At 47.8% G+C, this 22,300-nt stretch overlaps 1 protein-coding gene and 1 long non-coding RNA gene across 12 annotated transcripts in view; one reads left to right on the plus strand and one right to left on the minus strand.

Annotated features, from left to right (window-relative positions):
• Nucleotides 1-6,816: 6,816 nt before the first annotated feature.
• LOC144313458 (uncharacterized) lies at nt 6,817-8,247 on the minus strand. The gene is made up of 2 exons (XR_013379104.1): nt 7,892-8,247; nt 6,817-7,491 (listed from the first exon to the last, which is right to left on the minus strand). It is a non-coding gene; the product is annotated as an uncharacterized LOC144313458 (long non-coding RNA).
• An 887-nt stretch (nt 8,248-9,134) lies between these two features.
• ARHGEF28 (Rho guanine nucleotide exchange factor 28) overlaps nt 9,135-22,300 on the plus strand; it is a 288,520-nt gene continuing 275,354 nt past the window's right edge. For 10 of the 11 annotated variants that reach the window (XR_013380085.1, XR_013380084.1, XM_077898173.1 and 7 more), the window contains exon 1: nt 9,135-9,230. The gene's annotated coding sequence lies outside the window, so the exon portion shown is untranslated. The remainder of the gene's footprint in view (nt 9,231-22,300) is intronic. The other variant, XM_077898172.1, reaches the window with a different exon arrangement.

A 22,300-nucleotide genomic window follows, 5' to 3' on the forward strand; every position in this document is an offset into this window, starting at 1 on the left:
GCCTCAAAATTTAAAAGATGAAGGCAAGAGAGTTTCTATCGACAATCTTTATGCCGTAGACAACTAGGACGTGCTCCAGTGTGTCATCTATTTAGGGCCTCCAGGATCCTATTTTGTATGTCGTAGGGGGTCCCTACTAATAACTCTAGGTGGGATGGAAAAGAGAGAATTTAAGCATAAAGAGTACTGCTCACAGCCTGGCCCGGCCCCAAAGACCCCAGTAAGGCCGCCCGAGGGCCACGTCCAGGTGCTGCAGGCTGCGGCCGAGGGAGGCCGTGGGGTCTGCACCGAGGGCCACGGAAGCACGTCTGCTCGAGGCGAGGTGGCCTGCACTGCCCTCGATGCTCTGCCGCCTGGCGCGCCCGCAGCCGAGGGACAACCCGCTACCGGCGCCACAGTGACTGATCCATGCTTAGAACTCACAGGGACCGCGGTGACACCACGTGGCCCTGTTGGTCAAGCCCTCCTGCGCGCGGCTCCCACGGCTTGGGTGCGCCCCTGCCGCTCAGCAAGCAGCCAAGGGACTGCTCTTGGAAGCAGCTGCATATTAGTGTTCTTCTCCTTGCTTTTTTGCTTGTATTCTTTAAAAATATTTTATTTATTCATGAGAGACACAGAGAGAGGCAGAGACCCAGGCAGAGGGAGAAGCAGGCTTCATGCAGGGAGCCCGATGCGGGACTCGATCCCGGGACCCTGGGGCCACGACCTGAGCCAAAGTCAGAGCCACCCAGACGCCCCTTAAAAATCTTGTTTTCATTTCCTTTGGATATAGAACGAGATTGCTAAATCTTATGAAAGTTCTATTTTTTGATTTTTTGAGGAACCTCCATGTTGTTTTCCATGGTGGGGGTGCCAGTCGACATTCCCGCCAACTGTCTAAGGGTTCCCCTCCGTCCACATCCTCCCCAACACTTACCTTTTGTCTCCTTATCTTGTCTTTTATCTCTGCGATGACTGATGATGCTGAGTGTCTCTCTGGATGACTTCCTCAGGAAAATGTCTATTCAGTTGTTCTGCCCATTTTAAAATCAAATTATGGTTTTTTTTTTTTTTTTTTTTTTGCCACTGAGTTAAATGAAAGAACTGTACCTTTGATACTTCCTTTCTCTTTCTCTCTTTTCCTGGAACTCTTTTTAGTGGGATATTGAAAAATGAGAGATTGATCCTTAAAACATGTTAATAATTTATATTTTTGACTTTTGTTTCCAGTGCACTTGTCTGTTTTAAAACTTTCTGGGACCATCAATTTTATCTTCAACACCTTCCGTTGAATTTTTAAAATGAATTTTGATTTTTTAAAACTCTGCTATGTTGTATTTTTAGATTGTATTAGGTTATATTTTCAATTTCCTTGTATGGTTTTTTTGTCCTCCCTCTGTTCCATTTTCATAGCATCTTGTCCTTGTTGGATATATATATTTTTAAAAATACGTATCTCAGGTAGCCCAGGTGGCTCAGTGGTTTAGCACCTGCCTTCGGCCGAGGGTATGACTCCGGGGTCCTGGGATCGAGTCCCGCATTGGGCTCCCTGCATGGAGCCTGTTTCTCCCTCTGCCTGGGTCTCTGTGTCTCATGAATGAATAAATAAAACCTTTAAGAAAAAATATGTATCTCTGGAATATCTAATGAGATTTAGAAAAAATTATTTCTTCTCCTGCACCGTTCTTCCCCTATGGCTTGATTCTAAATGTCTGTAGTTTACTGCTGAAATTTAGCGTGGACAGGTCGCGTGGGGCTGTGGCTTTCCACGTGGCGAGCGTCCACCCTGAGGGGTGTCTGGGTGTCTGGGTGTGAGGGTGGCCCGGGCTGCACAGTCCCTGCAGCCCCGAGCACGCTGCGGCTGGGCCAGGCCGGCCCGGTCCTGTCACTGGGCTCTGAGGGCACAGCGCCAGGTGCTCAGGTGTCGCCTGCGGGGCCACAGCCCTTCCTCCCCGCCACCGGGCGCCGCCCCAGGCCCCTGGGCCCGTCCCCTGCTCCCCGCGGCACACGGCGAACACTAGTTTTTTCAAGACGAAAAGCAATGAATTAATTATTTGCGTTGTGCGGTGCCATCGGATGTGAGGACGTGGACATTCTCTTAGGGCGGGTTCGGGGTGGGACTCGTTGGTTTTTAAAACAGAAGATTTGAAGAGGTTATTTTCAGACTCTTCATTTTTCCCAAGTCTCTTAGTTTTCCTCCGTATGTCATGATTCTTTTTTCTTGTTTCCCCAAGTTTATTAACGTGAGAGTGAGGGAGCGAGCGAGCGAGCAAGGAGGGGCGGGCAGAGGGAGGGCAGCAGGCCCGGGGCAGCGCGGCCCCCCTCCCGGGACCCCGGGTCATGACCTGAGCCCAAGGCAGCCGCCCGGCGCCCGTTGATGACTCTCGGGGGTCCCTGAGTTGGAGCGCCGGGCCTCCATCGCTTACCTGCCCGCCGTACCTCCTGGGGTCGGGGAGGAAGAGCTCCGCCCAGGTGTGCAGCTTCGGGGCAGTGTGGCATCGAGATCTCTCCAGACCTGAAAACAGACCATGCAGCGCCCGTGCCCTGCTCTTGGCATCGACGATCTCGCTCTTCTGAGTGGGATTCAGAAATTGCAGGATAGTTGACTTGGCCATTGGGGGAAAAACAAATTCTTGGATCCTTTAGTGGCAAGATTCCAAACTGTGATTTGGGGTTCCCTGTATGAGCAATCAGATAGGCCTGGATGAACTTTAAAAAGCGGAGGTAAAATATTTTTATGTGGGTGTTGCCATTGCTGTCGCTGGGGGAGGTTAACTGGTTCATACCAATTTTATTTATAGATTTTCCTGTCTTTTCCCTTCCTCTGCCTGCCCTTTGTAAATGGGAAAACAGGATCTCGATCCTCTTTATTGAATAATAGCTGCCCAAAGCTGTCCATGCATTCTGGGGCTTCCAAATGATGTCATGTGCCGAACACCGTGATGCTTCATTCTCTCCACCTGGCACGTCACCAGGAGTCTTCATCATAATTACGGCCCATGTGACAGTAGTTCCCACACGTATTAAGTGCTGAGTTGTACCTCCCTAATTAAAAACGTGTTATTATCTCACTGATCAACTCTGTTTTTTGAAAGCTTTTATCTCCTAACTGCGAAAACTTGCTCCAGGCTGGGATTTAATATGTTCACGTGAGTATCCAGCAGGTGTTAGGGGACTGGAGGAAAGCTAGCTGTTGGGTTACTTGGCTCCACATCCCAGACTTGAGCATTCCAGTGAGGTTCTTGGAAACAAATTTGCTGACCAATGGAAGATTTATAGACACAGCATTTGGGGTGTTATCTAACTAGCCTGCTTGGTACAGTTATGCCCTGGAGATCAAAAAGGGGCCTTTGAGTTGGTTTACAATTTAAGAAGTCAGGTACTGGGGATGCCTGAGCGGCTCAGTGGTTGAGCATCTGCCTTTGGCCCAGGGCGTGACACCGGGGTCCCGGGATCGAGTCCCGTGTCGGGCTCCCCGCAGGGAGCCTGCTTCTCCCTCTGCCTGTGTCTCTGCCTCTCTCTGGGTCTCTCATGAACAAATACATAATATCTTAAAAAAAAAAAAAAAGAAGTTAGGTACAAACTGGGGACCTGGAGACATTGGCGAGGACAAAACTAGTGATGCAAATAAACCAGCACTTTCCGCCAACATGAAGACTGTTCTAGGTCCTGGGGAAAGCCTCTGCAGTTCCCTGTGTGAATCAAGGAGAGGAAATAGGATATACTGGCTCCTCACAAGTCAAAAAGGCCTGGCTTTCCTGAAGGGCAGGGGACTATCAACAAACAGTTGATTTTTTTTTAAAGATTTTATTTATTCATTCATGAGAGACACACAGAGAGAGGCAAAGACACAGGCAGAGGGAGAAGCAGGCTCCATGCAGGGAGCCTGACGTGGGACTCGATCCCAGGACCCCAAGATCACATCCTGAGCCAAAGGCAGATGCTCAACCGCTGAGCCACCCAGGGATCCCCAAACAGTTGGTTCCCTACAAAGTTTGCTTTGGGAGGTTTAGAAAAGAACAGAGTAACTGACTGTGAAGCTGTAGAAAACGAAACACAAAAAAACGTGTCTGTGCTAAAGTCTACAGACTTCTCAAGCCAGCCTGGCATCTCACAGGGTCCTGGAGGAATGGACTCTTCATTACCCAAAACTTTTTTTTTTTAGTTTATTTATGATAGTCACAGAGAGAGAGAGAGAGAGAGAGAGAGAGAGAGGCAGAGACATAGGCAGAGGGAGAAGCAGGCTCCATGCAGGGAGCCCAACGTGGGATTCGATCCCTGGTCTCCAGGATTGCGCCCTGGGCCAAAGGCAGGCACTAAACCGCTGTGCCACCCAGGGATCCCACCCAAAACTTTTTGAACGAGCACTGTCCTGAGGAACTTTCTGTGATGGTGGAAATGTTTTAATATCTGTGTTGTCCAGTAGTAATTGCATGTGCTTTCCTTAAAATACCAGAGACTAAACTGGACTTTGAACACACAGCCACATTATGACTTTTGTGGGTACACACGTTTGCCTTCATGAGTCTCTTCCTCCATAAAAAATAAAACAGAACAATTCAATTTTATTATTCCGTTGTTGTAAATACATTAATGTCATATATTAAAAAATTTTGTTTGACTAAAAGTTCATCTTTTTTTTTTTTTCCTTCTGATTTTAAAAGCAATTGAATGTTTTCTTTGGCCCCTACAAATACTGTGGGCTCTGGGCAGTGAGGAGGCTGTACCTAGTGGAGCAGTTACAGGCCTGTTTGGGAGGCTGTACTTTCTTGTTACAGAAGACCTCACATTTAAAACTGGCTGGCAATGGCCTATTCTTTCTTAAAAGATTGCAAAATGTATTTTGTGCATAGTTCGGTGCAGAATAAATATTAATCGGTTAAAAATATTCAGAGATGTCCAGACTTTTCTTGTAACAATGTGAATATTTCTCTACTTTTGTTTTTTAAGGTTTTATTTATTTATTCCTGAGAGACCCAGAGAGAGGCAGAGACCCAGGCAGAGGGAGAAGCAGGCTCCCTGCAGGGAGCCCGACACGGGACTCGATTCCGAGACCCTGGGGTCACGACTTGAGCCGAAGGCAGACACTTCACCGCTGAGCCCCCCAGGTGTCCCTCTACTTTTGTTTCTAATGTCCATTTTGGGTCTATTGTTTTGCTTCTTCGAACACCACCACTAGCATCAGGTGGAGCTTGCCACGAGTGCAGTGTCAGCCTCCATCTGATAGTGAGTCAATTAGCGTTTTGAAATAATCTGCAGGTGATTCACATGCACCTTACACTGAAGCACTGCTGGCCAGTAATTTAATTTAATTTTCTTTTCTTCTCTTCTCTTTTTTCTCTTCCTCCCTCCCTCCCTTCCTTCCTTTCTTTCCTCTCTCTTTTTTTTTTTTTTTTTACCGCTGGCCAGTAATTTAAACAGGATTGTTCACCATTAGCAGAAAGGGAAGAGCTGATTCCCTTAAGCTCATATAATTGTGGGCTGGCTCACCCTTCTCCAGTGGCAAAACGCAGTTACATTAGTCCAGCTGTTCCCAATCATCGGGATCCCCTGGGAGCCTTATAAAATACCAACATGTCCCCCCAACCCCGGAGAACCTGAAATAATTGGTCTGGGGTGAGACTGTGGGAACCGAAGGTTTTTGTTTTGTCTTGTGTTTTAGTGCTTGTCAGGTGATGCTAATGCGTAGCTAAAATGAAAACTGTGAGCGCTCCCCCACGAGATTTGTCTCCTGGTTTTGATCAAGTTGGCTTCTTTTTTGTGTTCCCTGATCTTCTCAATCTAGGCAACCAAGTGTATGTTCCACAACTAGTTTCTGATCTCAGTCTGACATGTTCCATTAATTATCTGGAAGCTCTGAAGTGCTCTAATACTTCCGTATTTTGAAATCTTACTTGCCACCATTTCCTGCATCCTTATGATGTGTCCCATAGTCACCTTCAGTCATTTAATCTTCACAATGACAGTAAATAGTATTTGTATGCCAATTTACAAATGAGGAAATGGAGGCTAGAAGGGTAGGATCTTCCAAGGCCATCTTATTTCTCCTGCCAAAGTTTGTACCCCGGCCTCCGCCTTACATTTATGGTCTTTTAGTATCATGCTTTTACTTAGAAAACACTGGTCCATTTCCTACCACGTGGTGGCCAAACATCAGATTTACAGTTACTCGACCTTTGAGAATCATTTGCAAATAAAATTAAGAGCAGGAGAGATTTAGATAGATAATAGAATCTGGAGCCGTTACACATCATTAAAGAGAAGTTTGAGGGCAGCCCGGGTGGCTCAGTGGTTTAGCACTGCCTTCGGCCCAGGGTGTGATCCTGGAGACCCGGGATCGAGTCCCACGTCGGGCTCCCTGCATGGAGCCTGCTTCTCCCTCTGCCTGTGTCTCTGCCTCTCTCTCTCTCTGTGTCTCTCATGAATAAATAAATAAAATCTTAAAAAAAAAGAGAAGTTTGAAAACTGGGATATAAATTCCTTCCTACATAACTGATGGAATAGTTCACTTACAAAACCCAATTTCATTTTATTTATTATTTTTAATTAAATTTTTATTGGCGTTCAATTTGCCAATATATAGCATAACACCCAATGCTCATCCCACCAGGTGTCCCCCTCCATCACCCCAACCCCCCGCCCACCTCCCTTTCCACTATCCCTTGTTCATTTCCCAGAGTTAGGAGTCTCTCATGTACAAAACCCAAATTTAAATACTCCGGAGCTAGAGTTTCAATACAGGTATTAAAGACTCCACACGCGCCCTAGTTAGGACTGTGGAGGTGACGGGGATAAGAAACAGTCTTTGTACTTGAGACAAGAGAGGTCGAGAACCTGTAACAGTCTGACATATGACAGTGACTATAATCACATGCTTAATTGTGGTAAGGTCATTAAGCTCCGTCCAAGTCCAGAGGCCGGCAGAAACCAGGACAACAAAGAGGGGTTTATGGAGGAGGTCTGTAAGGGTGATTAACTGGAAAAGACAGAACTGAGCTGGGACGCTGGCATCCTACTCACAGGAAGTTAGAATTTTCCCAACGGATTTACCCACCCGGTTTCTTGTTGGGCGAACGTCCCCGTCTGGGGACTGACCCTATGCAGGCTTTGAAGTCTAAACAGATGGGGTCCTCGCCAAGTTTAGCGCCGAGTGTCCAGAGTAACCCGCACCTAGAGGAGCAAAGTCAATCAGACGCAAAGGGTCCTTGACACACCCGACAGCTTCCTGCCTCATATATTCACTGGCTTCTTTTAAGGTTGCTTGCGTCCACTTTGCTTAATATTTGAACCGAGGGAAGTTGAAAGCCAAGTACTTATTTAAATATTGATCATGCTCAGAGCTTGCCAGAGGGCCAGAAAGCCGCAGATAGCCTGATTATCCGTCCTCGGCTGGGAAAGGTTCCACCATTCCGGGTTGTGCTGGTTTCTTTTTAGCGGGGAAGGAGTTTTAGGTGACCTCCTGCCATACTTGTTCCTCCTCCCACACTTTCTTACTTTTTTCTCGCTACATGTCTGACACAATTAATGAAAAAAAGGAAAGAGAAAGAAAAACACACGATTCCATCCTAGTGGCGTCAAAAGACTATTAATACCGAAGGCTACTAACACCGTTTTTTGCTTATCAGAACTTGGGAACCATTTTTACGGTTGGAATTTTTTGTTGTTTTTCAGAAGAATATTACTGTTGTTATCTGGAATACCTTGAAGTCTTGGCCTGGGCAAGAACTTTCTTTTTTCTTTTTCTTTTTCTTTTTCTTTTTTTTTTTTTTAAGGCGGGCCTGAGGCCAAGCCTTGGGTTCGCCCCCACGTGAAACAGAATCACCTGGGGCTGCAGCTGGGGTTAGGGGCGCGGCCCAGTTAGGAAGGCGGACCCCAGGGAGGCCTTCAGGGCAGGACCCGGGTGTTTTGCTACCTTCCAGCGGCAAAGCGGTGGACGCCTGGCGAGGCTCAGAAGAGGCGCAGGTGGCCCGGACGCAGGCAGGTGGGGTGCTCCTCCCTGCCCGGGGTCTTGGGCGCCAGAATCCTGGGGCCACCCGGTGCCGGGCCTTGGCACAGCCCGTCGTTGAGGGGGGCTCCCAAGGAAAGGCGATTTGGGAATTTTGCCTTTAAAGTTGGTCTCAAGTTTGCTTTGGGAGGCCAGGCTGCTGGAGAAGCCGCTCTGCTGGGGGAGGCTCAGCAGAGCGGGGAAGGCGCGCGAGCCCGTAAGGGAGCCCTCCAGCCCTGCATCCCCCGCACCCCCCATCCCCCCCGACCCCGGATCTGCCTCCCGCATCCCCCACAGCCCCGCATCCCCCGCACCCCCATCGCCCCCACCCCGGATCTGCACCCCGCATCCCCTCCAGCCCTGCATCCCGCCGCACCCCCATCCCCCCTGACCCCGGATCTGCCCCCGCACCCCGCATCCCCCCCAGCCCCGCTTCCCCCGCCCAACCATCCATCCACCCCGCACCCCGCATACCCCCCCCGACCACCCATCCCCCCTTCCCTGGTTTCACTGTGGAGACGGTGATGGTTTCCATGAAGGCTCCTGGGTCCCGGTGGCTCTCCGCGGGAGCTCGCACAGCTGGAGGCGCGCGACCCCCCAGGGTGCGAGGGGCGCCTGGTCGGGGGCCTCGGGCCGCGCTGTAGCGGGGTTGGGGCGTCCGCTGCGCGCTCAGCCCGGCAGCTTCGCCCCCCCGACCGACCTCGTCGGCGCCCCGGGCCGGGAGGGGCTGGCGGGGCGGCTTCGGGTGGCGTCCTGGGGCGGGGGGGCGGGCGAAGGGGGTGCGGGAGGGGGTGCGGGGAGGGAGGGTGCGGGGCGGGGGGCCGGAGCTGCGGGTGCAGGCACAAGCACCTGCTCCGCCCCCGCCCTGACCCCGCCCCTCCTCCCCGGCCCCGCCCCTCCTCCCCGGCCCCGCCCCTCCTCCCCGGCCCCGCCCCCTCCCCTCCGGCCCCGCCTCTCCCCTCCCCTCCCCCTCCCCGGCCCCTCCACTCCGGCCCCTCCCCTCCCCCAGCCCCGCCCCCTCCCCCGGACCCGCCTCTCCCCTCCCCTCCGGCCCCGCCCTTCCTCCTCGGCCCCGCCCCCTCCTTCCCGGCCCCGCCCCCTCCTCCCCGGCCCCGCCCCTCCCCCAGCCTCGCCCCCTCCTCCCCAGCCCCGCCCCCTCCCCGCCCGCCCCCGCCGGCGTCTGCGGCTCCGGGAGACCTTCCCTGCGCGGGGCGGCGCGGGGCGGGCGCGGCGGCTCTCCGGGGCGAGGCGGCGGGTCCGGCTCCAGGTGCGTGCTCCTCGGGGTGCCGACCCCGCGTCTCTCGGTGGCTCAGGGCAGGAAAGTTTGTTCCCGGGAACACGCTCTCCGGGGGCGGGGGCGGCGCGGGGACAGCGGAGGTCGGGGCGGGGGCCGCTGCGGGCTCCCGGGCGCGGGGCGGGGGCGGGACCGGGCTCCCGGGGACGGCGGCAGCTGCGGAGCCTGGGGGCAGCCGGGGGCGCACGGAGGCGGCGGCTCCCCGGTGCCCTCCCCCGCCCCTGTGCAGCCCCCGTGCCCTTCCCCCGTGCCCCCCCTCTCCCCTCCCCTAGTGCCCCCCGTGCCCCCTCCAGTACTGCCCTTCCCCTCCCCGCGCCCCCCGCCCCCCTCGCCCGGCCCCCTCGTGCCCCCCCTCGCCTTCCCCTAGTGCCCCCCGTGCCCCCTCCCGTACTGCCCTTCCCCTCCCCGCGCCCCCCGCCCCCCTAGCCCGGCCCCCTCGTGCCCCCCCTCGCCTTCCCCTAGTGCCCCCCGTGCCCCCTCCAGTACTGCCCTTCCCCTCCCCGCCGCCCCCGCCCCCCTCGCCCGGCCCCCTCGTGCCCCCCCTCGCCTTCCCCTAGTGCCCCCGTGCCCCCTCCACGCCCCCCCAACCCCGCTGCAGGCCCCCGGGGCGGAGGGAAGTTCCCGCAGGGCGGCGCGCCGGGGGCGGGGGTCTTGGGTGCGGGGGCGGGGGGGGGGGAGCGGGGAGCCGACCCGGAGCCGAGGGGGCGCAGGCTGGCGGTCCAAGCGCGCTCCCTTGGCGGGGAGGCCCCTGCTGCTCCCGGAGGCGCCCGCAGCTCCGTGGCTGGGGACGGGGGGCGCGCGCCGGCTCATCCCCGCGGGTGCCTGGCGGGGGAGCGGCCCAACGGAGCCCTAACCTGCTGGCGCCGCGGGGGCCACAGGGCCTTGGTCTTTGCCGCCGGGCTGTGGAAGGCGGTGTCCAGGCCGCCTCGCAGACCCGGCTCTGGGGTCCCGCCGGCTGGATCCCTAGGGGGGCCCCCTGCCTCCCGGGACAGGTCGCGGCCCCGCGTGTGCGCCGCCTCCGGGACCCTGCCTGGGTCTGGACCCACCTCTGCAGACCCGGAATCTCGCAGGTTCACCATCCGGCCCGCCACTCGTGGGAGAAAAGAAAAAAAAAAAAAAAGAAACCAGACCCTCATCATTTATGGTCCTGTGGGGTTTCTAGTTTTCTGAAGCTTCGCGTGCTCTGTTCTTGGACCCTAAGCTGTCAGGGAAAGCGGAATCCCGTTTCCACAGCAAAAACAGACACCTGTCCTACTAGGTGATCTGGGTTGTCCTTTGCACATGACAGTCCAAGCAGAGTAAGAGGAGAGGTTTTTACATATGTCCTGGATTTTACAGGTATGTCCTTAAAACATCTCTGGATTTGCCGCCTCTTGGTGAATGGCGGAGCTAGGCCCTGTGGAGTATGTGGAGGGCAGGAAATGAATCCCGCAAAAACTTTTGGAACTTCTTTCTACAACATAGAATCTCAACACTATGAGCCCTGCCGTGAATCTTCTGTGCGATTATTATGCCCATTTAACTTTAGGAATTTGGATCACATCAGACCTCACGTTTAGTGGTTAGAGAAACTGAGGCACACAGGTGACTCGTCCTGGCTAATAGTAGGATGGAGGATGGAGAATTAGTGTTTGTTCTGCTTTGGACTGTTTCTTCCTTGTCACAACCGTATAACCTGGCCAAGAAGAGGTTATGTAACAGGTGTCATTAGACGTTCCTTTGAAGCACCTGTCCTGCCCTTTAAGAAGTCTAGAAACACTTAAAGGGGAAAAATGGTAACCGTGGCTTGATGAAACGTCATCAGGGGCCTCATCTGAAGTTCACGCCCTTTTTTTTTTTTTTCTTTTTTTTTTAACATGTAAGTACTGCAAGAAGAGTTTAGAATATTTTCTCATTGTACTTTTATAAGAAAGTTCTTCGGTGGCTAAGACAAAATTAGGCAGAAATTGCAGGTGAGCTCTGATACGTGGCCTTTAGTATGTGCCATATGGGAAAAGGAAAAGTACTCTCAATAGGTAATGAAACTGGAATACAATACTTATATTAGGCATTATGCTCAAAAGTAAGTACTGTATTGATACCTAAGCTCTAACTTAAAGCCTCGCCAGAGTCTATGACCAAGTAGACTCCCCAGAAAAATGGATGCTATGAATATTGGAAAACCCTCTACGGTTGGGGCTTGGCTAGGATAGTACTGCCACATAAGTCTGGTAGATGATGGTAGAGCCCAGACTCCTAGGCTGACTGTAATTTTATTATGCTTTGATTTACTGATAAGATATGATAGATCTAGTTGCCGTAGGTTTTGTCTAATTGAATCTGAACATAGATTGCTTTAGTAGAACAGAGAAGCTGTAGGATAATTCTTTCATGTGACTTTGCCACAAAGAGATGGGTCAGGTTAGGTGATTCCTATTTTGGGTTCTAAATTTCAGTTGATTTCCGGTCTCAGGCAGTACTTTTCTGGTTTTAGAGTTTTCAGGATCTGTTGCCTTTTTTTTGTTGTTGTTGTTGTTGTTTTCAGATTTATTTGAGAAAGAGCATGCACATGCCCGTGGAGGGGCTGAGGGAGAGGGGAGAGAGAATCCCAAGTAGGTTCCCCACTGAGTGCAGAGCCCTCACAAGGCCTTGATCCCATGACTCTGGGATTGTGACCTGAGCTGACATCCAGAGTGGGAGGCTCAATGCACTGAGCCATCCAGGCGTCCCGGGATGTGTTGCATTTTGTGGGCTTTTGCACACTTGACACTTAGACATTTGACTGGTAAAATGCCAGGTACCTTTGTATGATCGTGCATCTTAATCAACTGTAATTTTTTTCCTTAATTTGATCTTGGCAAGTAGTAATGTGCTTATTTCTACCATTACTGCTCCTGGACTACTTCTCCTGGATAACCGAGATAATGAGATTTGACATAATTTTTTAAATGAGGGAAAGCAAAAAACGTCACGTAATTGAATATTGGGCATTTGTTCCAGTGATCTTCATTTTGAATCCATTTACCAGATGGGTTTTTTTTTTTTCTTCAGAGGTGATTTCTCCTTATTTTTTCTCCTTAATTTGAGGTTTCATTTGTATAAGAAGTTAATGAGAAAGTTTCTTTAAAAGAAAACCTTGTATCTATGAGGGAGGGCCAGCAAGGTGGAGACTGGCAAGGACATGTTTGCTTTCCTTGGTAGCGTGTCCAGAAGAGACCGACTGAACCAGCCTATTTCAAGTGGCAGGCTTTGTTTGAGAGGTGTACACGTGACCGTTTCACCCTTGAAAAATACTTAAAATGTTAACTATTGAAATATACAGACCTTCCCATAACATGTTAATCAAGAGATCAATTGCCTGTTAATGAATTCATGGTTTAGTTCCTAGGTTCCTTGGCAAACACAAGTTATGCCATTTGTGGCTTAAGGCTAGCATGTGCTCCTTCCCCCCCATCACTTGGTAACTTAAAGAAATTCTCTAAAACTTATAACAAAGTAAGTAACAGTGGAGACTTTGGAGCCAGACTGTCTAGTTAGACAGCCTGGCCCTGGCCCTGCTCTGTGACCTCTTTCTCCCTCAAGTTTTCCTTTGGTAAAACGGGGATAATCATCATAACCTGCCCCATTGGGTGGTTTTGAAGATTCATTGGGGTAATTTACAGAAGGCCCTTCTAGAAGCACCTGGTGGAGACTGAGTGCTAGAAAACGTTGGTAGTTATATTTATGACAAACAAAATAGTCAAGTAGAGTTTTAGCTTTAGCAGGTTTTCCAGGTTTCAGAGGGCAATGAGAGGTCAGCATGGACGTGGCCTGGACTGGGAGTCAGGGACGGAGTTAGCCCGTACAACTTGCTAACATCTCTGACCTCACGTTGGATCTCTTCTTTCTACCGAAAACCTGGTACCATCCTCAAAGCAAGCTCAAGCATACTTCCGGAACCTTTGACCGTCTTAATACCACTAAGCTCTTTCCCTCCCGAGCTCTTTAACATATTGCCGGTCCCTCTGGTTTATTCAGCGTTGATCACCTTCCCTGATTTCATTATGGGCTCCTACATGTCAGTCTTGACTTTCCAACCTGTCAGCTCATTGAAAGCAGAAACCCTGATTTAGGCCACTTTGCAGGGAGCTCAGATCAGAGTAAGCTCCTGTTGGTAGTTTTGCAGACATGTCAGCAAGTCCTTTTGGTTCACGGCCTTTCTGTAAAGGCCACTGTCCGTGTTTTTCTGTGCAGCAGGTATGGGTTGCATTGGGAAATACTGGTTTACAGGGGAAGAAAGGTGAAGGTTGCCCAGGAGGTTAGAGGACTAGCCCTTCTCAGATATAAAGGGGCAGCTCCACAGGCCCCTTCAGAAATTGTATGTTCTGTCCGGGTAAGTGAGTGCAATTGTTGAGGAAAGTCCGAGCCTTAGGATTGAGAGAAACCTGAAACTTTCCTGTTAGCCTCTAGCAGATGCACAGCCCCTCCGTGTAGCTACTTGGGAGTATTTGACCGCTCGAATGCTACTCTTGAATACTTGAAGTGCTGGGGAGCTGATACCATAAGGACACCCCAACCTATCTATTTTCCCCTCTCAACTTGATTGACAAATATAAGCATCTGTATTTGGAGTGTACGACATGCTACGTATGTGGGGAATGATTACCAAGGTCAAGATAGCGAATCTTTATGTCCTGCAGTGAAGTTCTTTGTGTATGTGGTGCGAACGCTTGAGGTCTGCTCTCAGGAGCTTTACGCAATGCTGTATTAACCACGGTCAACATGAGAGGTCTTAGATCCGGAGAACTTACTCTTACAGGTCAAAAGGTAAAAACTTTGCCATCTTAACATTTCCTCGTTTTCCCTAGCAACCACCATCCCATTCGGTTACTTCAAGGACACTAAGATCATGACCTAAGCCAAAGGTGGACAATTAACCGACTGAGCCACCCAGGTGCCCTTCATTATGGTTTGGACTTGCCTTTCCCTGCTAAGTGGTGCTGAGCACCAGGTCATGTACTTGTTGGCCGTCTGTATGTGTTTGGAAAATGTCTATTCAGATCCTCTACACATTAAACATTTTTATTTATTTTTTAAAATTTTTATTAGCAAGAGAGCATAAGCAGAGGGAGGGGCAGAGAGAGGGAAAGTAGGCTCCAGGGAGCCCGATAGGGAGCTCCATCCCAGGACTCTGGATTCATGACCTGAGCTGAAGCCAGACACTTAACCCACTGAGCCGCCCAGCTGCCCCTGCATATTTTTTAACTGGATTATTTTTGTTCGTGTGCTTGAGTTGTATAAGTTCTCCAGATACTTTTGGCTATTAAGCTCTTGTTAGATCATTTGCAGAGATTTCTCTTATTTATTTATTTATTTATTTATTTATTTATTTATTTATTTGCTGTGCAAAAGCTTTGGGGTTTGATCTGTTTCCATTTGTTGGCTTTTGCTGCTTATGCTTTTGATGTCTTATCCAAAAGTCCTGATGTTGATGTAGGAGATAAAGGCAGAATGAGACATAGATAAAATTAAATGTCCTTATAACCCGCAGCCCATTGACAAATGGTCCTCCTCGAAGCTCTTCAGTGTCCTAATGTTAACGCCTTGCTGCGGGGAAAAGCACCTTAGTTAGACAATAGCACGGCCTCTTGTATCCTGTGAGTCTTCTTCAGCGTAAGAAATTCCTTTTGGGGGCACCTGGGGGGCTCAGCAGTTTAGCAACTGCCTTGGGCCCAGGGTGTGACCCTGGGGTCCCAGGATCGAGTCCCACATCGGGCTCCCTGCATGGAGCCTGCTTCTCCCTCTGCCTGTGTCTCTCCCTCTCTCTCTCTCTGTGTCTCTCATGAATAAATAAATAAAATCTTAAAAAAAAATTCCTTTTGGAACTTCCCTCATCTTGACTTCTGCCCTCCCCGTAGCTGATCACGGGCTCCTGGCCATCAGGGGGCAGAGGCAGCCGCTCTGCCAGCCCACGGTCTGTCCCTGACCTTGAACAAAACCACCGTTTGGCACCAGGGACGTCTCGAGAATCCTTCCTTGGTGCTCGGCCCTGGACCCCGCCAAAGCTGACCGAGAAAACCATTCGGATGCTACATCAGCGTCACGGAGCTTTTCTCTATGTTTTCTTGTCTGAGTTTTAGGGCCTCAGTTCCGGTGTCGAGTCTCTAGCTTCCTTCCGAGCTTGTGTGTGTGTGGTTTAAGGTCGCAGGCCACTCTGTTCCCCGAAGCCACTTATTGGGGAGCGTGTCCTTTCCCTGTTGTTTGTTCTTGGGTCCTTTGCTGTGAGTGAACTTCCCATAGAAGCTCGGGTTTATTGCGGGATCCCTGGGCCATCGATCTACGTGTCCTTTTGTGCTGATACTATACTATTTGAATGAATATAGCTTTTTTTTCTTTTAAAGATTTTGTTTTAAAATAATCTCTATGCTGAACTCACAACCCCAAGATCAAGAGTCTTCTGCTTTGCTGACCGAGCCAGCCACGTGCCCCTGAAGGACTGTATTTTGTAGCACGACGGGCAATCAAGAGGGTGATCCCTCCAGCCTTCTTGTTCTTAAACTTGCTTTGGCTATCAGGGTCTTGTGTGGTTTCATACAAACTTTAGGATCTTTTTTTTTTTGTTTTTTTGTGAAGTGCTTTCGGAATTTTGAGGGGGTTTACTTTGAATCCGTAGATGGCCTTGAGTAGTGTGGACGTTACCAATATATTGACAGTACTAATTCTTCAGATCTGTGAACATGGGTAGCTCATATTTGTGTTATCATCTTTTTGTCAGTGTCTTAAAATTTTCGGCATATAGTTTACTTTCTCATTTAAATTATTCCTGTATATCTGTTTTGGTGCTATTGTATATGGGATTTTTTTTTTCTCCAGGTAGTTGTTAATGTATAGAAATGCAACACACTGTATTTTGTACCTTGCAGCTTTATTGAATTTAAAGGCTGTTTGTTTTTTGGTGTAGCTCTTTAGGATTTTCTATATACAAGATCACGATGTTTACAATTTTTTTTCCTTTGCTATTTGCCTCTTTTTCTGTTGCCTAAGTGCTGTAGCTAGGATTTTCAGTACTATGTTGCACAGGCGTGGAAAGCATGGATATCCTTGTCTTGTTCCTAATTTTGAAGGGGAACGTTTTACCTTTGTTGAGTATGGTGTTGCCGTGAGTTATATATGGCCTTTATTATGCAGAGGCACGTGTTCCTCCTGTATCCAAGTTGTTGAGTTTTTAAGCATGTTGAATTTTGCCAAATGCTTTCTTTTGGGATCATGCCCTGGGCTGAAGGCGGCGCTAAACCGCTAGGCCACCGGGGCTGCCCCAGATGCTTTCTTTGAATCCTTTGAGACAGGTTTCTTCTATTAATGTACCACATTAATTGATGTTTTTAATGTGTTTATCACTTTTTATAGAAATAGAGGTTTTCTTCAAAATTCTTAGAAATGATTTTGCTGCATCCCCTAAGTTTTGGTATGTTGTATTGACATTATTTCTCAAAGTATTTTTTGACCTTCCTTTCTTACCTTTTTAAAAAATATTTTATTTATTTATTCATGAGAATACACAGAGAGAGAGGCCGAGACACAGGCAGAGGGAAAAGCAGTCTCCATGCAGGAGCCCGACGCGGGACTCGATCCCGGGTCCCCAGGATCAGGCCCTGGGCTGCAGGCGGTACTACACCGCTGAGCCACCTGGGCTGCCCTTGACATCCCTTTTTATGTATTTGACCTATTGGTGGTTGGAAGTGTATTGTTTTAATTGCCACATACTGTAACTCTGTCTCCCCACCTCCAATTTTCTTCCTGTTACTGATACCTAGTTTCATATCATCATGTTTGGAAATGATATTTAATATCTCAATTGTGTTATGTTTGTTAGAATGAGGTTTTTTTTTTTTTAATATTCTGTTCTGCTGCTGAATGGAATGTTGGTATATGTAGGTGCATCTGGCCTGCAGTGTACTTCAAGTCCACTTTTTCCTTACTGATTTTTCTGTCTAGATGATCTATTGATCATTGAAAATGGGTTATTGAAGTCCCTGGTATTATTGCTTTGTGTTTATTTCTGCCTTCAGATCTGTTAATGTACTATTTAGGTTTTCTAATAGTAGGTACACATATAATTGTTAAATCTTCTTGATGAATTGACCTTTGTACAATGTCAAAGTACAATGTCATTGTACAATGATCTTATTTTCCTCTCATTATAAGTTTTGACTTAAACTTTGTGTCACATGTGTAGCAATCCCTTCTCTCTCCTAATTTCCATTTGCATGGAATATTCTTCTATCCTGGCACTCTTAGTCTAGGAGTGTTCTTCAAGGTTAAATGAGTCTCACAGGCAGCTACAGCTGAGTCTTGTTTTTGTTTTCTTTGTCCATTCAGCTGCTCTTTGTCTATTTTTTTAAAAGATTTTATTTATTTATTCATGAGAGACACACAGAGAGGCAGAGGGAGAAGCAGGCCCCATGCAGGGAACCTGATGCGGGACTCAATCCCGGGACCCCAGGATCACACCCTGGGCCAAAGGCAGGCGCTAAACCGCTGAGCCACACAGGGATCTCCTGCTCTTTGTCTATTAATTTAAACCATTTTCATTTATGATGTTGAGTCCTTATTTCTAGATAAAAACTTACTATGACTTAATTGCTTTGTGATTATTTCATAGATTTCTTTTTCCTCTTCCTCTCATGCTGTCCCTTTGGTTAATTAATGAGACTTTCTGGGGTTCTCTTCCTATCCTTTACCCTGTGTGGTGAAATCCTTTCGGGGGATTGTTTTTAGCACCAAGCTGCTCTGGACTGGGAGAATGGAATGATGCAAGTAAGATGCTTCCTATGCTCTTTCTCTGTGACCATCCTCCATAATATTTTAGCTCCATAATATTTCTGTTGCTTTTCATTGAGCTATTTTTTTTTGTTGTTGGTTTGTTGTTGGGGAGGGTGAATGTTGGGACCTCCTAGTTCTCTGCTGTGCTGATATCACCAACCCTCCAGGTGTATCTTCGGAAGGGTTAAGGGGAGAATTGTTTTATCATACAGTTTGCTGATGAGGGGCCATTCTGAACAATTTACTTTCGTGACAGTCCCTCAGGTTTAAAAACACATTCCATACCCTGCCTTCAAGTCTTCTATGTCAGAAAAGAAAAACCTGTTCATCTTTTGTTAAGTGACAGGATTTTGACTCCTCTCACCGCCCCTAGATACGGAACATATTCCAGTTGGCTATATTCTTAAAGTGTGGTACTTCCAGATGCTGTTGGGACAGCACGGAGCACTGTAGAGCCATTCGTACTCTTGCTTAATGCCCACCCCCCCCCCCCCCGCATTTTAGGGAAGCAGTAAAGCCTCGGGGTTAGCATGACCAGTTGCAGGGCCGACTTGAGGAGATTCCTGGGTTCTGCTACTTACTACCTTGTCCCGGGGAGGTCACCTTTAGTGGACCTTTTTAGCTCTTCCTCCCATAGCATGGTTAAAAGGATTCCATGGTAGCCTGTGGAAAGTGCTTAGCACAGAACCAGGGATAAAATAATTGCTCAAATGAGGGCATTTGAACTATGTTATTTCTAAATAGCATTAGTGACTCTTGATGGTCAGTCATCTCAAAAATTTCCAAGTCTGAGGTGTATTTTTTTTTAGACAGATACTGCTGCTGAGCCCTGTCTCTTTTATGACTGGCAATTCCTTTCCTTTCCTTTCCTTTCCTTTCCTTTCCTTTCCTTTCCTTTCCTTTCCCTTTCCTTTCCCTTTCCTTTCCTCTTTCCTTTCCTCTTTCCTTTCCTCTTTCCTTTCCTCTTTCCTTTCCTCTTTCCTTTCCTCTTTCCTTTCCTCTTTCCTTTCCTCTTTCCTTTCCTCTTTCCTTTCCTCTTTCCTTTCCTCTTTCCTTTCCTCTTTCCTTTCGATTTCTTAGTCCTACGAATAGAACTGAAATTTCTCAAAATTGTTTTCTGCATTTAGCCTTTTGCTCTAACTTTTCCAAGTATTTTAGATCGTTAAACTTACTGTTCCTTTTAGTTCCAAGTTTTGCACAGGTTTGATAGGTATTTCTTTAATGCTTTAGTGATATAATAACACTCTTATGTAGGCTAAAGGCCTAGTCCTAAGGCAAGGCAATTTGGTGTGTCTGTACAAATTTCTGTTTGATGTTTGCCAATGTCAGGTAGAGTTCAACTGATTACTCTTGTACGAGCATCAGATTTTTGATTTTCGATCTTTCCATAAGGATCTATACAATGTCCAACAAACCTGTATCTCTAGTATGTGAAGTTAGCAGTTTAGTAATTACATGATGGAATGAGGTTATTCTCAAGTGACTTCTTTTTTTTAAAGATTTTATGTATTTATTCATGAGAGTCACACAGAGGCAGAGACACAGGCAGAGGGAGAAGCGGGTTCCTTGCGGGGGGACCCCAATGTGAGACTCGATCCCGGGACCCCGGGGTCACACCCTGAGCCTGAGGCAGACGCTCAACAGCTGAGCCCCCCCAGGGATCCCTCTTAAGTGATTTCCTCTTAGGGAGTCCACACTGGCTCCAAGTAGCCACTGTCTCTTCCAATAGTCTGCTCTAGGACATTATGTAGAATCAAAATGATACTCCTTGAATCCATAGCTTGTAGAATCCGCCTGTTTGAAAATTGGAACGACTTGTGCCTGCCTCCTGTGGGAAACCTGTCATTTGCCACTGGTCCTGATGGGTAGGAAATTGCGTAGGGTTCTTCTTCGCTTGTCTAGAAGCCTGGAACTCAGAGCGGCTTGATGCTTTCTTACTATGGACTTCCCACTTAGAGGAAGTCTTCACCTGTAAAGTCCTTTCCTTCAAAGAGGAGATGAATTTTAAATAGAGAAGAGTTCTTTTTAGCCTTTATTTCACACCAATCCTAAGCAGACCTATTTATCCCTTCCTTGATGTTCTGGTTTAAAAATAAATGGACATTGCTACATCAACTTTACCAACTTGAAGTTAGCGGTGACAGTGAAGTTATGTGGAGAGGGTGGCATGCGTGACTTTTTGAAACTACGCTGTGTATAAACCTTTTAGCTAACGTCTTTCATTAAGACAGTGTTCGCCAAAAAAAAAAAAAAAATTGAAATAAGACTCTTAGTGGTTTTATTAATTTTTTATCACCTCCTGTCACCTTCCTCTCCTACCCCAACCTCAGATTATTTGGGGCTTTGGTTTGTCCAACATAACTCTCGAGAGCATGACACTCTAATTATTTGAGGAAAAGAGGTAGGGAAGAGGGTAAAAAAGCCACTTGTACCTTTACGTGCGTGGAAAACCCCAGAAATCTATGATCAGTCCTGCCTTTAGTCTGGAACTCATATAATGTGAAGATCTCTACATTTATCCATAGAGCGCCTATCGTTTCCAGATGGAATATCTCTTCCAAATAGGATGGAACCAATCTTTTCTAATTGATCATGTCCATGAACTGTGATTTCTTTAGGCAGTGATTTTATTGCCACCTGTTTATGAAGGTGGCTGGAGGTAGCGTCTGGTTGGGATGGATTGGTGGGAGAAGTTACCCTCAGATTAATCATTTTAGAGAAGGTGTAATCTCTCTACCTTGGATTCAGAAGAAGCCACTTTTATCACACTCAGCACATCTAACTTTTCAATGTAGGCTTTCGTGTACTTGCCAGGTCCCGACCTGTCGGAAGTTCTCAGGGATGGATTTCTCCAAGTGCCTTTTGTACCAGTTACCACAGCCCCTAGTGACTTAGGAAGTTTCCCGCTGACCACTCCCTATTTTTGGAGGCAAGAGACAACACACGAGACCTCTTTCCCATTTTTTAATAGGACTTTAACTGATGGATTATTAAGGGAGAATAGAAGTAATTGTATGTTTTTTGTCACACTAAGTTGTTCAGTAAAACTTGAATTGTTTCTTTCATTTGATTGCCAGAACTATTGATGGCCTCCTCATTGAATATGAAGTATTAAGAATCCTTAAAATCTTAGCCATGGGAGTTCTAATCATTCCTTCAGGGCTAGCTAGCTTCCAGCTTGGACTGAAATAGTTTATTATGAGATATGAAGGTCTCATGTCTTTATTTTTGTTTGTTTTTTAGCTTTATAAAATTTTGAAATTTCACATAGAAGCAAGTAATCTATTTCAGATATAAATTTGCTTGTTTTGCCATAAAAATGAATAATCTATGCTTATCTACAGAACGTCTCAAAATAGCTTTTTGCTTGGCTTGTCTTACGAAAACAGGAATTTTTAGGAGGGAAAACTCAACTTTACCATGAGCAGTTGAAAAAAATCGCATCTTGAAGAATGCCAAGCGTGATTTGGATATTGTGGAATATACCGCTTTGGAGGAGGGAATGATCTGTACCTGTCTCGTGTATTTGACTCCCTCTGTCATTCTCTAGTTCCTGATGGATTATGATTGGGAAATGATGATGCAGCTTTTTGTATTTAATGAATAATTTTGCCCTTTGATGCTGATCGTAGGAAAATTTATCTCCACAGGCTTGTTGTGGTATCTTTGTTGAGAGCAGCAGAAATTAGATGTAGACAAAATGTTGAGGTTTAAATGAATGTAGTATTTTTTTTTTTTTTTTTTTTTTTAGTGGGACTTGAACATGACTGCTGGTGGTTTGTGCCATTCATTTTAAGTCTGGTAGTAGATTTTTGGGAAGAAGAAAAGTTTTCTTTTTTCTTTTTTTAAAGATTTTATTTATTCATGAAAGACACAGAGAGAGAGGCAGAGACCCAGGCAGAGGGAGAAGCAGACTCTGACTCCCTGCTGGGAGCCTGATGCGGGACTCGATCCCGGGACCCCGGGGTCACGGCCTGGGCCAAAGGTGGATGCTCCACTGCTGAGCCCCCCAGGCATCCCCAAGAAAGTTTTTAAAAGGACTTAATCTGAGTGTATCAGAGGCCAGACCAGAAGCAGAATTTGGGTTGAGATCTTAGCACAGCTACTGACCTACCAAGTGGGTCACGTGGCCTTTGTGGGTGCTGGTGACATCATTTGAAGCCCAGGGCTTTGCGTCAAGCCCTTCTCCGTGGTGAGTCCCCTTCCTAGGCTTCATCTCTGTGGGATTAAAGATGGTGCCCCAGGCTCCCCCCCCCTCCCCC

The sequence above is a fragment of the Canis aureus genome, chromosome 5, assembly GCF_053574225.1.
Source record: "Canis aureus isolate CA01 chromosome 5, VMU_Caureus_v.1.0, whole genome shotgun sequence".
In the NCBI taxonomy this organism is placed as follows: Eukaryota; Metazoa; Chordata; class Mammalia; order Carnivora; family Canidae; genus Canis; species Canis aureus.